Source organism: Lactuca saligna, chromosome 8 (genome assembly GCF_052625555.1).
Source record: "Lactuca saligna cultivar CGN05327 chromosome 8, ASM5262555v1, whole genome shotgun sequence".
Classification (NCBI taxonomy): Eukaryota; Viridiplantae; Streptophyta; class Magnoliopsida; order Asterales; family Asteraceae; genus Lactuca; species Lactuca saligna.
The window spans coordinates 276,414,931-276,431,980 of record NC_136424.1 but is presented as its reverse complement, the minus strand read 5'-3'; positions in this window follow the sequence as shown (position 1 = coordinate 276,431,980).

Sequence of the window (17,050 nt, the reverse complement as noted above, 5' to 3'; positions counted from 1 at the left end):
GCTTAATTCTTGTTCATTTCCAGCCTTGATTCATATTGGTATGAACAACCTTATTATTTCTTACAACTTGATTCATAACCTTGTTCTAGTTTTATGATTTCATCTTCACTTCTTCTCCTTCTTATTTGATTTGTAATTGTATGTTATACATCATCTCAAGATCCTATCTTCACCTCATATATGGTGGATAATGGATCTTGGGGATTACATGTGGCAAAAGATCATGGAAACCATAAAAGGGAGAATGGTGATTTTATGTGCTTTATGTTCATTTTCATGTTGATTGTTATTACAATCTTGTGGAAAAATGAAATCCTAATGATACCTAACCCTTTTTAGTACCACCATGATCATGGGGACTAAATTGGGATGATGAACACATCTTAAAATGTGTTTCAAAGGGAGAAGGATGGATAAGACAAAAAGGAATCATGGGTGGCTACGATTTTGTTTTCCATCAGATCTATAGTCATTTTGTAAAACTCATATCTTGAGATCTATAACTCAAACGGACCCTAAACCAGTTCCAAAAGTTCAAAAATTGAGTTGGCTAAGTTTCTTAATCAGGACAACATCACTTATAATGACTTTATCTATGGGAAAGAATGGCATCTTTGTTGTTTGGTCTGATCCGGGTCTGTTCTGATATGTCATTTTGTTTTCATCATTTCTAAGGCTTCAAAAAGGATCCAGAGTGATTCCAAGTTTCTATATGTTCATTATATTATGAGTTTAAGATCTGGAGAATATGGGGTGCTATTTCTAATTATAAATTGGTTAGAATGGATCCACACTCCAGATTAGTGGGTAGTCACCAGATTTTGCTAGTGCTGTGATTGTCCACAATGTGAATTTTATATCTGGAGTTTAGGAGATGATTTTCATTAAATTCCAACTCTGAGACTTTCATTTGTATGTCCTTTACTTCTATTAATTTTGGTTTGGACGAATTCTAATCACAAGTTAGGTAGAATTGGCCAACATCACTTGAATGTATTGTTGGAGACAGAAGTGATACACCATTTTGTAAAATTCATATTTAAATCATCTTTTGGAGGTAGAATGAGTTCTTTATAGTTGTGGAATCCTGAGCAATCATAGTTTCCTATACAATTTAGTTAAAGCCATGTTTCTGTTTTAGATTTTGGAGTAAATCCGTTTTAAACAGTAGGTCTATTTTAGAGACCTTGTTGTGATTACTCTTTTCTCAACTCATAGCTTCATTACTTCTCCTTTCTAACCTTTAGTCCTTCTTAGGTGAGGTTTTGAAGTTTTCTCAAGCTTGGTAGCAATATTTGATTCTTAGCTATCCTTACTATTCACTCAAGGTGAGTTCTCTCACACTGTTGTATTGATGATTGTGTTTTTTAGTTAGCTCGTGTGTGATTATTTGAATTTATTATAAAAGCATGCTATATAAGTATTGTTTTAATTCGTACATGTGCACTGTATGTAACTAATGATGGATATGGGGACACCACCAAAGGATACAGATTTACCGGTGCGGTGGGTAGGTAAGATCACCAACGTAATACTTATCGTGAGGTGCGGAGATTAGGGCCAAGTGATACGGGATCTTCCCGGTGCGGCTCAAACCTACAAGTCCTTCTTGTATTATTGACGTTGATTCGTTCTTTGCGCTTATTATGAAACTATAATTGGAAAATGGATTAGGGTTAGTAAATATGAATTTTAGTACAATGTTTGTGTTTGAATTCAGTAAGCTTTTGTGCTTACGTTTTCCCTTATAACTTTTTAGGTGTTAAGATTAAAGAGGCTAGGGCTTGACATGGAGCACCGGGACATCACTACTAGTTATTTTTTGTTGGGACATTGTTATTATTATTATTACTTCCGCACTTATTTTATATGATTATTAAGTAGATGGATTATGTTATAACCATTTTAGTTGTTTTAATTTAATTTAAGATGGGTTTTAAAATTTTAAAGTTTTTTTCAATGCATTTTATTTTGAAAAGTCTTCCATTTTAGCTTATTACTTTTTTTTTTCATTATTAGCACATTGCATTTTCAAAATGCAAAACGGTTAATGAAAAGGAGGTAATATATTTTTCTATGACTGTATTTATAATAATAATAATAATAATAATAATAATTATTATTATTATTATTATTATTATTATTATGTATTTCCTTTAATAGGATAGTGATGATGAAGGAAAATTTGAGAATGTCGAAGATATTAAATGGAATTGGAGTCTATTGAATAGTGGTCTTGAACTTTGCAAATCAAAGGTAATATAAGAAAGTAAAAATAAGATTTCATTGTATCATTTCATCGAGCACTAGGTGTTCATCATCAAACTTAGTTTTTACTCATACTACATTCTATTAATAAAGGGTTAAAGTAAAAAAAAAAAACTTATATTTTCCTTCTTCCCCGGATTTTTTACCAAAAAAATTGTGAGATGTTAGATTTTTTTAGAGAAAAACATAAAAAGTTAAGGGTTTATGTTTGCTATTACCTATAAGGAAACACAAGTGCTTTGCAATTACATGCAAAATGATATAATTACATTGGTTCTTTTTAATGGTGTTTTGCTAATTTTCAGGCTAATTTTTTTGTTGCAGCTTTTAGTTTATTATTCTGATGGTACTTCAAAAAATCTTTTAGATAACCATGTTATGATTATTGCAGAGTGCCGAGTATATCATGAGATGACATATTTTCCTGCAAATTTACATTTTTGTCCCTCAAATCACAAAAATTTACTTAACCTAACTTTAATTTAGGCCTATGCAAATCCCTCCTGTATCTGAAATATATTTTTCATCAATATAATATTATGTTCCAGTAGGGCGTATGAAAATTTTCAAAGAGAAGAATGGTGTGGGCGTATGATGAGATTTAGAATTGATGCAATTATTATTTTGAGTATCATATGCCTTCAACTTCCATTTGAGTTAGCATATGCAAATTTGTATGAAAGCATCGGATCTAATGTGGTAAAGTGAGTCTTTTATTCTTTTTTCCAATTTGGTTCATTTTCCATTTCTTGATTATAACTACAATAAATAGCACTGTATTTTCAATTAACAGTTTTTCCTGGTTTTCTTAAAAAAAAAAATTTCAAAAAAAGAAACACCTAACTACCAATGTACTTTGAATTTTATCTTTTCACTTGAAGAGTGAATTACTCGAGCCCTGGAAAATAAGACATGGGTATGTAAGCAAAAAAGAAAACTATTTTTAAAGATGTATTTTCATTTAATCTTTTACATTTGTGATTAATTTTTAAATGATTTTCCAAAAAATGGAGTTTTTATAACGTATCAAATTGTGCACCATATTCTATTATGTTTTTAATTTCGGGTTTGGGGCAGATGATGGTCATAGTCATGATTGAAGTTGTGTGCAGACTTTAGGTGAATGAAACAGGTATCCAACACTCTTTCTGTTAATATTTTTAGGAATGCTAGAAATTAATGAATTAATAATTATAATGATGTTAAGTGGACACTCATGAACAGTATGAGTGTTATGTATTAATAGCAATGGAGATAAAATAGTTACATGCACGTATAGTAATATTTAATTACTAATAGAACTATTTAAAATAATTTAAAATTATTTTTGGTGAAATTTGCAGTGATCATCTTACCTTTAAGGTGTGGGATGTGGATATTATAACTTCGCAATCTGGTGATGGCAATGCATGCAAGTCCCCAAAATGTTTGTGTATCAATCAGATCCGTTTGATGGTGCGGAATCCCAATCAAACAGAAGATGTCATATCAAATAGAAGAGAAGGACAAAAAGAAGATATTGAATCTTGTATGTATTGATATGAATGAAGATCCGGATACAAGATTCACACACACCAACACACACACACTCTCTTTTCACTCTCTTTAGAACACCTTCAAATACACACACATAAGCTCCTCTATTCACTTTTATTCATCACTAAAAAAACGTTACCCTTACACTCCTCACCCTATATATATACATGAGAAACATGGGCTGAAAATGGGTTTACGACCATAAATGGGTTTACAGCCGTAAATCTGTTTACGACCGTAAATGGGTTTACGGCAGTAAACATCTCCCTGACCGTAAACTCATAAAACATTATAGAAAAATACATTTTCCTTAAAAGCAAAGTATAAACCATATTTTTGATCCAACAATCTCCCCTTGGTTTTTAACTTTCTTTTCTTAATTAACCCAACAAGCTCCCCCTAAAAAGTAGTTGGCTTTTCTTGTTAATCTTCAGTTGGAGATTGGCTTCAGCATTTATCTTCGATAACTTCATAGCTTCAAGATGAACTTGATGAATCTTCAATAAATGACTTCATCATGAGCAGTTGGGAATATCTTCAGTATTTGACATTTAATGCATATTGGGTGAGGAGGCTTCTTTTAGAGATTCTTGAAAATTGGTGTTTTCAGCTTGAGAATCTTCAGAGAGAACGTCAGAGAGAAATAATTTTTTGAATCACTTCAACAGGTTCATAGATAGCAGCAGATTGATTGAGGAGGCTTGAATGCAATCCATCAAATAATCTTCAATTCCAGCTTCACCTTGCTTCTGGGGTTGAAAGATTAAATGTTGAAAGAATAACCTTCATTTCTTGCTCCTTCGAATGGGAATTCTTCGATGATCACAGATGAAGCTTTGGCTCAGAAAGTTTCGATACAAACTCCATGAGTTTCATCTACACCTGAAATCACTTTTCAAGAAAAAACAAAACTAAAAGAAAACTTAAAACAAAAACAATATAGAAATAACACTATTTTTATATTTTTTATTTTCTGATTTTTGTTTGATTTTTGAACTTTTATGATTTTTCTTTGATTTTTGATTTTTTTTAATTCTCTGCCTAAATTTGTGCATCGAGGAAAACTATGACCAAATTTAACAAAAAAAAAATTATTTGGGATCAAAGTTGTGAGACAGCCTGAACTTGTTTATCAGTGCCTTCACTTTCATGAATAGATCTGGTTAATTTCCGGTATTGTGGTCCACTTAAACACGAAGAGTATCGACAAAATTTTCTAAATAAACCATTTTGCTGACGATGACCATAGGTATTATTTTCTAGTTAAATCAAGCAGCGAGATCTACAGACAACCTCTAAATGGTTTAATTTTAGTTGCACTAGAATGTGTTCCCCATTTCCCAATATACCCTGGTTATCAAGAACTTCCTAAACACTCCTTACTTTAGGTGACTAAACAATTCTTAAGGAGGAAGATAGATTTAGAGATATATGAATATGTTGTGTCCCAGGTTGGATCTATTTCAATGACGCAGAAGGGACAACATATGACTAACAGAGATAGAGGGATATAGATATAGTAGGGTGCATATGATGTGTTCCAGGTTGGATCTTCCAATCACGCAAAGGAGACAACATATGGCTAATAGATAGGAAGAATTTCATAGATAAAGAAGATGCAGAGAAATAGAGTTGCATATGTTCCATTCCAGGTCAGATCTCTTCCAATCACGCAGAGGATGAAACATATGACTAACTGAAGTTTTAGAGGGATTGAGAAGAGAATGATGCATATATTGTGTACCAGGGTGGATCTTTCAGATCTGTCCAAATCTCCTTTTGCAAACACCTTAGATAATCAACAGGCAACTTAGTTCAAACATTTTCTTGAAGATAAGGTGATAAAGGGTTTTCCCTCCATGAAGACTGTTGAGTCTGTCATAAAGCATTATCCTGATGTCATAGATCCCAAAACTGGTCATCCACTTCAGGTGGTAATGTGGCCTGCAACAAATCAGGTCAAACAAATCCCTTTGCTTCAAAGTTACCAGGATGGATCCCTAATGTAACATCCGGATTCCCAGGTATATTATTTTATTCATTTATTTTGCAGGTTGTGGAGGAACTCGGCGAGTTCGTGATTAGACTCGCCGAGTAGGGTCGCGGATTCTCATCCGGGTTCATGAATGGACTCGGCGAGTCCATGCTGTTTAATGAAACCCTAATTTCCCGGGTTTGGGACCTATTTAAAGCCCCTTAGGGACATCATTTGCGGCTACCAAACCCCAGAGAGAAACCCTAAAAGAGCTAGAGCGATTGTGAGAGGAAAGGAGCGATTTCTTGATCTTTGTGGCTGTTTCTTGCAAGAAGGAGGTGTTCCCAGCTTAGAGGAGGCCAAAGAGGTGGTGCATTTGTGGATTTCGAGCTAAAGACATCATCCTTGAGGTAATATATCGCCCCTTTATCTTTTGTGTTGAATGAATCCATAGATGTAGAGTTTTCATGTCCTTTAATGGAAGAAATTGTGAGAACATGGCCCTTATTCACTTTGAGATTTCGGATCTGGACCCATGGTGGTCTAAAGAACTTATCTCAACTTGCTTTTTTGTTGAGCTATAGAGGTGTTGAACTTAGGATGTTATTTTTGGGGCTAAATCACCAAGTGAAACCTTTAAGACTTCCCATTAGTGTCAAGATTCAAGCTTTACGTGTTTATCAGGCTTGTGAAGGTCAGATCTATGGACCAAAGGAACAAATCTGACTTCAGGAGGTCAATTGAGTTTGTGCATGGCATGAACTCGCCGAGTCCAAGGGCAGACTTGGTGAGTAGGGTTAGGGTTTCTCATAAATCACTGTTGATGTATATTGTAAAAGTCGAATAGAGTGTTTTGTATAGTTTCGTATTTTATGTTATTTTACTAAGTCATTTTTATGCGAAGATAAAATGTATAGACTTAGTATACTTTTTGATGGTTCCCTATAAATAGGGACTTACGCTAGAAGTTGTAGTAGGTATGCTTGAACTCACTTCTGCTTAACTTTGTAATCAGACTTTATCAATATAAGATCTGATTAATATTTACTCTCTGTGTTCTTCATCTTAATTCATTCAAATCTATCTTTTCTGTTCTAAATTCTCGATAACAATTATCAACAATTGGTATCAGAGCAGGATTCAAACTGCTTAGATCGGATTTTCGTATAAGAATCATTTTGCTTTTTGAGTTACGAATTTCACTCAAAATTTTCCGCGCATTTTTGATTTTGAAAATCACTTTTGATCTTCAGATTTGAATTGATTCTGCATTTGAATTGTTAAATCAAGTAATCGATTAGTGTTTTTGTGATCAATTCGTTTGATAAATTCTGAAACTCATCAAGTTGAGGGGGAGCATTCACAAAATCAGCAATAACATCAAGTTGAGGGGGAGCATTCACAAAATCAGCAAGAACATCAAGTTGAGGGGGAGCATACACAAAATCAACAAGAATATCAAGTTGAGGGGGAACATACACAAAATCAACAAGAATATCAAGTTGAGGGGGAGAATTCGCAAAATCAAAATGCACATAATTCTGAGGGGGAGTATCCAAATGTAGATCATGTTGAGAGAGGACTTCATGAAACAGAGACAAATAGTCATGATAACAATGCAGACTTTCATACATTTAATGATAATTTTTCTGTTGCAGGATCTGAAAATGAAGATATGCATGAAGATGCACTATTAGACTATGATCCAAATTATCCACCACTTGTGAAATGGACAAGAAATCATCCACAAGAACAGGTAATTGACAATTTACAAGAAGGTGTGTTGACTAGAGCTCAAATTCGTGCGAAAAATGAGGTACTAAACACTAACCAAGAACTTTGTATGTTTAATGTCTTTATTTCGAAAATAGAGCCAAAAACAGTCAAGAATGCTATGGAACACTCAGATTGGGTTGTTGCTATGCATTCTGAATTGGCTGAATTTGAACAAACAAGGTTTGGAGATTAGTTTCAAAACCTTCTGATGTTTCGATTGTTGGATTAAAATGGATTTTTAAAAACAAAACCGACAAAGATGGCAATATTATTCGAAATAAAGCAAGACTAGTGGTTAAAGGATATTCGCAACAAGAAGGCATTGATTATGAAGAAACATTCGCACCTGTTGCAAGACTTGAAGCAGTTCGCATATTCTTAGCTTATGCAGCTCACAAAGATTTTGATGATTATCAAATGGATGTTAAATGTGCATTCTTAAATGGCAAACTCGAATAAACAGTGTATGTTGAACAACCACCAGGTTTTGTAAACACTGAACATCCTGATCATGTTTATATTTTAGATAAAGCTGTATATGGGTTAAAAAAAGCACCAAGGGCCTGGTACGCAACACTTACAATTTTTTTGAAACAATCTAAATTTAAACAAGGATCAGTTGACCCCACATTATTTCGCAAGAAAGTTGGGTGTCATCTAATGCTTGTTCAAATTTATGTTGATGATATTATCTTTGGTTCAACTGATCCAGCATTGTCACTTGAATTTGAAAATTTAATGAAAAGTCAGTTTGAAATGAGCATGATGGGAAAAATTTAATAATTTTCTTGGTTTAAACATAAAACAGAACAGGCAAGGAATTTTCATTAATCAAGAAAAATATACAAAGAACTTGCTGGAAAAGTTTGGAATGATTAATAGCACGAAGCTCAAAGTCCCTATGGCAGTAGGAACACGACTAACTCCTTCGTTAGACACTCCTGCTTTTGATCTAACAGTGTATCGTAGCATGATAGGGTCTTTGTTGTACTTAACTGCGAGTAGACCTGATATTATGTTTTCGGTTTGTTGTTGTGCTAGATATCAAGCAAATCCAAGAGAACCACATTTGACAGAAGTGAAAAATATCTTTCGATATTTAAAGGGAATTGTTTCATTAGGCCTTTGGTATCCTGCGAAAACAGGATTTTTCACTCATGCTTTTTCAGATTCTGATTTAGGAGGATGTACATTAGATCGAAAAAGTACGACTGGTGGATGTCAATTATTGGATGGAAAGTTGGTGAGCTGGCAATCAAAGAAACAAACTTGTGTGGCTATCTCAACTGCTGAAGCAGAATACATCTCTGCGGCTGCTTGTACTTCGCAAATCATATGGATTCAGAGTCAACTTCGTGATTATGCAATCAACATGAAAAAGATTCCTTTGTATTGTGATTCACAAAGTGCAATTCGCATTTGTCATAATCCAGTACAACATTCAAAGACAAAACACATTGCTCTTCGATATCATTTTATCAAAGATCATGTGGAAGATGGGAATATTGAAATTCATTTTGTCAAAACAACTGAACAACTTGCTGATATTTTTACAAAATCTCTTGATGAAAAATCATTTGTTCGAATTTTAGCAGGTTTGGGGATGCTTAATGTGAATTCAATTTCATCTACACAAGAATAAATGTTTTGTTTAAAAGATTCGTTCACATTGTTCAGAAGTTACTGTTCATTTAGAGGCTTCGCATGGCTTCGCATCCATATCAATTCGCATCTGTGGGTACATCAACTTACAAAAGTTTTCCATGTTGCTTTCTTACTTAAAAAAAAAATCAAAAATACAAAAAGATTTTCATTTTTTTTAGTATTTTCTTTTGAAAAATTAAAAATACAAAAAGATTTTCATTTTTTTTGTAATTTCCTTTTAACAAATCAAAAATCCAAAAAGATTTTATTTTTCTTTATTTTCTCAATTGTGTACGAAGACGTTACTGCAGGGCTAGAATGCAAAGTGGTCATACATTATGTTTCTATGGGAAGGTATAAATTCTTTTAAGACTAGTTAGGATGTCCCTAGAAGCATGCTGCTGTATGTAGACCAAAAGCCTCGACATGACTCTATGTGTGCAAAGAAAGCCTTGATGACATTATCATATGATAATTTCTACCCATAAAGGCTTATATTCGCATAAGTCACAAATGAGCTACCTTACTCTTCTCAAATGAGTTAAGAGTTTTCTGTTTTGTCCATTATAACAGAGGTACACTTTGATTCTCATCCAATCTTTTTAAACCAAACAATTCTTTCAATCCAATTTTTTTTTTGAAAAGATTTGTCCTTGAGGTTTTTGATCAAACCAATCAAAACTTAGACGAATCAAAAATCTGTGTTAATGATCTATCATCATGAGTCCGTGATGAAAGTGAAACCCAAAAATCATACACCTTAAGGAATTGATGGGGAACTTTGTTCCAGATTTTTACGAAACTTTTGTTTCTGTATCAAAATTTCGAAACTTCAAATCATATTCAATTCGCATGAGTGGTCTTGATCAAATATTCCGAACCCAGAATGTTTGGTTACCCAACAAGATCCAGAACAAATTTTTCATTTGAATATGATTTCTGTGTGAGTTTCATTCGCAAATTCTTGTCATGATAAATATTTTTCCAAAACCAACTTGTCACTGACTACACTGGTCAAACAAGTAATTTCATTTACATTTTCTCACCTTATGTTAAGGTTGATATGTAATGAAATTTCAAACCAAACCAAAATGACTTTTAAAAAGAAGCCCTTCGATACTTTTCTATAAGTATTCGATTGTAATTCACGGGACACTATACAAGCAGTTGATTATCTCTCTTGATAATTAATGAAGTAACCTTTGCCCGGGGTTTTACTGAATTCATGTCAATTTGAATTATTTACATCACAACATTCCAAATATCTTTGTTTCTTATCTTATTTCGTTTCGCACAATGCACACACGAAATCCTTGAGGTTCTGAGTACAACCAACTCAGGCTGATGATTTCGCAAGTCTGGCATATGAATTTACTTTAAATCCCAAAAGTAAATGAGCCTTGCTTCCATGCGAAGGGTTTTAACGGTTACTGTTCTATAACAGATACTTGACAGGCTGTATACTCAAAATCGTTGGTATTTTGTCCGGTTTTCAAGGAGATGTGACAGTTACTTTTTGGAATGTTGTTACCTTTTGCAGTCATGATCCGACTTTCAAGGTTCCACGTCGGATAACATTAAATGTATCCCGCTTCAATTTCAAATCAATTTTAAGCAACCTATAAAAGGGGGTTCAAGAACACTGGTTACGGTTACGCAAACAAGAACTCTTACAAACACTTTCAAGATTCAATCTTCATCCCAACTTCAACTTTCTTTTTCCAAAACTTAACAATGGCGGCCACTACTTCCAACACCGATGAGGTTCTTTCACAGTCTCTGATGAAGATTCAAAGCACAAACTACCAAGTTGATCCCAAAGTTTCTGCTTATCCTGAAGGGTTAAAGATGCTGATTGTTGCCCTAAAACGTTCTGCTTTGGCAACCGCAATGTTCAGTTCATCTCCGGTTCCGATGGTCTGGTTATCACGTGCTGCTTCCACAGCTTCCTATAATCACACAGCCGATGTGATTACTTTTAATCTCATCAACAACAAACGAGTTAAACTTTCGAAGAACTTGTTTGTGGAAATACTACAAATTCCAAACAATCCTCCCTTCATCAAACCTGTTAACCCCCAGGTTATTCATATGTTTAACGAAATGGGGCATCAACCGGAGTTAACAAAAATCAGTGATTTCAGAAAATCAGGGTTGCCGTGTATGTGGAATTTTCTTTTTGGAATTTTTCTCCGGTGTCTTACAGGCAGAGTCGTTGGGCTGGATAGAGGAAGGATGGAAGTATATGCCATGGTGATGGGCATATATTATGACATTAGTGTTGATTACGCAAAACAACTATGGAAGGAATTTGTCAAGAGTTTAGAACACACAACTCCGGAGAAGGGAATTTCGTGTGCAAGATATTGGAGTTTGATTCTTACACATGTGTATGAGAAAGAAGAAATTTCGATGTTGACAAATGTTGAAGTTGCTGAATTTTCTTTTTATCAATTTCCCAAAGCTGTCGAAGATGATGAAGCAATCTTCACACATGTAGCTCGCATTCCAAACGCAATGCTTCGCAAGGTATCTCCTACCCACAAAATTTTGGTGAGATATTTGCGAAATGTTGATACAGATGAGCCAATTGGCGTTTTATTAAAGGTTGCCACTCCATCAAAAACAAAGAAGGCTGGTAAGAAACTTGTGAAGGGTTCATCTTCCTCAGTACCAGCTGAAGTCATTTCAACTGACGAACCTTCCAAGAAGTCGAAGAAGGAGCTCTTACCTTCCAAATCTAGGGTACTAAAACAGGTTCGCAAAACGGAAGTGAGTAGTAAATGTGTTACTATTTGCAATATTCTGGCCCCGGTATCTCCCACGAAGAAGCGACAACGAGTGGAAGACGTTGCGAAAAACATGCAACGTACCATGGTCAAGAAAAGGAAGATGGTGATTCGAAATGAATCATCTGAAGAAGAGATTGTCCCAGAAACTCCTCCTGTCACAACAATGGTACCTATGTCTTTACCTATCATTCCTACTTCGCAAATTTCTACTTCTCTTTCTCAAACCACACCACTCGAAATAGTTCTTACCAAATCAGTTACTGAGTAGGTTCCTATTTCTGATATGGTTGTCAACGTATCTAATACGGGGGCACCTATCCTGAGTGATGCACCATCTGTTCAAACAACCTTACCCATTTCCTTACATGTTACCACTTTGTCTACCACTTCAAATATTTTTGATCATGCTCTACAAAACCCTTTCACCACACTATTTCCTTCGCAATCACCAGAAAACCCTCAACCTTCGCAAACTACGCAACAAATGTCAGATCCAGGAATCGAAGGAGGTGCCTTTGGGGGGATACTTGATGATATTACTTTTGATTCAAATGAAGAAGATATTCCTGATCATATGCTGATGATAGGAAAACAGTTTAAAATACTGAATCAAAAGTTGAAGACCATAATTCAATCACAGGCTGATTCAGGTCGAATTTCGTCAATATCTGCCATGGAGGCTGATATCATGATTAAAGGAGCAGAAAAACGAATAATGGAGAAAATTGCTCAGTCTGATAAAAACAATGAGCTCGGAATTATGTCTCAAGGCAATAATTTTAATTCTGTAGTTCAAGATCTTCGCGCAGTAACAAAAGAACGTCATGTTCTTTTTGTTCAAGATGTTAAAAAGGTTCGCGAAGACGTCAACTTCAAAATTCAGGAGTTGAAGTCTGAACTTGCGAAGGATCTTCATGATGTCCACAACAAACAAGATGCAGTTCAACAACAAATTGTGGACATTTCTACTCAGCTTCAAAAGCTACATTATCTTTCTGGTCTTGCAGATCACAAAACCGAAATCATGATGAAATTTGATCAGCTAATCCAATTGGTCACTGATCTCAAAACAGCTCTTTCGCATTCTTCATTATCTCAAATTCTTACTCCAGAATTCTTGTCTCTAAAGATTAATACTTTAGAACAAGCTATTCACAAAGCCCTTACTCCACTCACCAGTTTTACTTCTTTACTTCCAAAGGGTGCTCCACCTGTTTCCACAGGGGTGCAAGGGGGAGAAGAAAGACGAAGCAAAGAAGAGGATGCAAAAACTGTGGGAAAAGTGATATCAACACAGCTTGTTTCTACTCTTCCAATTTCTTCTAAGCCGATTTCTGCAACAACAATCACCACAAGAACAATTACTAAGGGTATTGTTATTGGAAGACATGAAGGTGGTTCAAGCTCAAAACCCCAACATGATGTTGTAGGAAAACGGGAAAGGAATTTTATATGACAAATCAAAAGAAGAGTTGAAAGCAGAGGCTGAGGCTGAGATGGAGAAGATGAGGAAAGTCCAGAGCATCATGAGGCAACGGGCAAGTGATCCTCCCTCCATGAACAAAGGAGATCCCGCAAAACTTTACTCATACGAAACCATAGAGTCAAAGGTTGTTTGTAGGGAAATGTATGAGTTCGAGAAAAAGCCGAAAAGAAGTTATGATATTGCGAACTCGGATCACTGCCAGTTGGACTTCCCAATTAATGAAATGCTATTCATCAATGCACAATACAAGATCAGTGAGAAATTTGATAATCCGAATGATTTCACTCAAATGAAAATCTGATTTCATGCTGTCTTGGGGAAGAATCCTGATGAAGTCTGGTCATTGATGAAGATCAAGAAGGTTGTGATGATAAAGAAAGATGTTATGTTTGAAGAGATGTTACAGAATTTCAGATACTTTGTTATCAGAGCTGACAACAAACAATATGACTTCACAGTTGTTGACTTTCCTTTGATAAATTGCAATGATTTGATTCAAGTAGCACTGATTTTGAAGTATATGGAAGAAAACATTCTCAAAGGCTCTGATACAGATGTGTTCAAAGCTGGCTTCGCACATGTGAAGACTTTCATAGACAATTACTTCGATTGTCTAGCCCTTACTGATGATGAATTAGCACATGTTGTGGGAAGGGAAGTGAAAGTTCCATGGGAGGAGACTTTGACACAATCTGCTTTGTCAAAGTATGCTGTTGGAGAAATTTGTCTCAAACCATTTGGTATGGTGTTTTCAGGAAGAGACACAAAAGGTAATCCAAAGAAATTTTTGTTCCAGGTCTCAGAGGTTGAAAGATATAATTCTTCGCAATATACGCACTTCATTGTACGTATGAACAATTGCAAGAAAAATAACGAAGGAGACAAGAAGGATTTGAAGAAGGTGATCTCCTGGAATGGAGAGGTGCGAAAGACAATTCACTCTGCAATTCAAAAGCTTATGAATTGAATTGTATCAACTGTTTACAAAGGGGGAGAATGTTGATGTATATTGTAAAAGTCGAATAGAGTGTTTTGTATAGTTTCGCATTTTATGTTATTTTACTAAGTCATTTCTATGCGAAGATAAAATGTATAGACTTAGTATACTTTTTGATGGTTCCCTATAAATAGGGACTTAGGCTAGAAGTTGTAGTAGGTATGCTTGAACTCACTTCTGCTTAACTCTGTAATCAGACTTTATCAATATAAGATCTGATTAATATTTACTCTCTGTGTTCTTCATCTTAATTCATTGAAATCTATCTTTTCTGTTCTAAATTCTCGATAACAATTATCAACAATCACTCAGCGAGTAAACCCTCTGAGTTGGGGGAATAAATCAGTGAGTCAGAGAGGGATTAAAGGACTGGAATTCAAGGTGGAACTCGCCGAGTTGATCTTGAGACTCGGCAAGTTGAGTCGGGGTAGCCCCGCGATTCATGCCTGGTGTGACTCGTCGAGCAAGGGGAGGGACTCGACATGCCAAATGAGACTAGGGAGTTAGTGGACACGTGTAGACTTTCCGAGTTGCATAAGTGCACTCGACGAGTCGGGTCAAAGTTTGATCGTTGACTTTGGTTGACTTTTAGGGTTTGGTCAACAATGAGGGCCTTTGAGCCAAAATAGGGTAAAATGGTCTCTTCCTCTTCTGAGGGTGCCAAAAGAGGGTTGAGTCTAGTCCTGAGAGTTATATTTATGTGAGTATTACTTTATGTGACTAGGTGGAGGCTAGATCGTATTTCTACCGAGTCAGATATTTACCGAGACATCTGAGGTGAGTCTTCTCAATATAGTTTACCTTGAGTGGTAATTAGAGTTATGTGACAGAGTTATTGGATGCTATTTATGTGTTGTGTTGCACTGCATCATTTCTATGTGATCTATGCCATGTGTATATTAGAGTATATTAGAGATAGAACCGGAAGGTTCACAAAGCTAGGAGCAGAGGGTCCACAGAGTTAGTGCCCAAAGGCCCACATAGTTATAGCCTCGAGTGGTTAGTATATGTTATGTATGGTATTTTAGGGATCTCACTAAGCTTTATGCTTATAGTGTTATGTGTTATGTGTTTCAGGTACCAGTGATGATCGTGGGAAGGCGACGACATGACTCGTACACACGCATGTGATTTTATGTATTTTGATTTTGGGAAATATTTTGTGAAACGAAGATATGATACAATGAGATTTTGTTAATAAATGTGTTCGGAAAATGTGTTTTAAAATGCAAAAAATTGTCTTAAATTTTACGGTGTTACACCTAAGCTCCATGCTTTATTGGGTATTCGATGAGACTACAATGTCTGCTGTTATCAAACTAAAAAATGAATGCATCCATCTATATGATTGAAGGGATTTGTTCCAGTTCAAGAAATGGGACATTCATCATCTGAGCCTTCATCAAATTAAAGTTGTTGAGAAGATTTTTGAGTTAGTCGCGAAGGAATACACATCCATGGTTGTTGAGATCATCAATAAATGCATGTGGAATGGGGCAATGGGGCACGCAGATGTGATGGTGATTGACAAAGATTAACTTCAAGCTTGCACCAAACCAAGGGGGAGATTGAAGGGTCTAATTAATGGTTTGGTCTAGGATTTTGTTGTAATAGGTTCTTTTTGGTATAAATGCAGTTTTGATAGCTTGTTTAGGAGTTTACGGACAGAGCATGAGTTTACAGCCATAAACTATTTAAGCCGCAAACCCAAGTCGGCCCAAGTCACTATATATAGAGGTCTTGTAAGTATTTTATTGGTTGTTGATGCCATCAGCGTTCATGGTTGCTATAGACGAGTTGTACCAGACGTTTTTCATTAATAGAAGTGTGTGCAAGCTTGTTCTGATTTCTGTTTCTACTTCATTCTCGTTGTTATTGATTGTTTTGTTTGCTTGATCACTGGTAAAACCCTTTTTCACCTGATCTTCAAGAAAATGTTTGAACTGAGTTGCATGTTGATTATCTAAGGGGTTTGCAAAAAGGAGATTAGGACAACTCTGAAAAATCCACCCCGGTCCATGAATTGAAATCATGACAATCTTTATAGAACTCCGTGTTGCCACTCTTTCTCCGCATGATCCACATATTTAGGGTATCATGAAATCCCCAAGAAATGATTCCTAACCGATCACCATACGTGTCTATAAAACGTACGACCTCAAGATCCATAACGGTGATTGTGGATTGATTCCTTGGTGAATTTTTGTCGGAACTCCTCTTGAACAGGAGTTGTCCTTGTTGAGACCCATTTTTCTAACGAACAGTGAATGTGGAAGAAAGATATCTCGAGATTAGTCGTGTTTTTGGAAGTATGAACATGAAGAACATAATATGAGTTCATAAGAAAAAACTAAGAACAAGAGAGAATAATAATATTTTTATGAAGAACATGGTGGGAGAGAAACTCTCCCTAGGTGGGGAGAACCCACCACTTTCTCTCTCTGGATTACATTGTGAGAAAAGTAATCTAACTAAGAAAAGTAAGAGTGGCTAGCTAAAGGATATAAATGACCAACTCTCCCTTTATATATGAGGGAGAGTATTTACACCAACAATACAAAATAAAGGGAAAATAC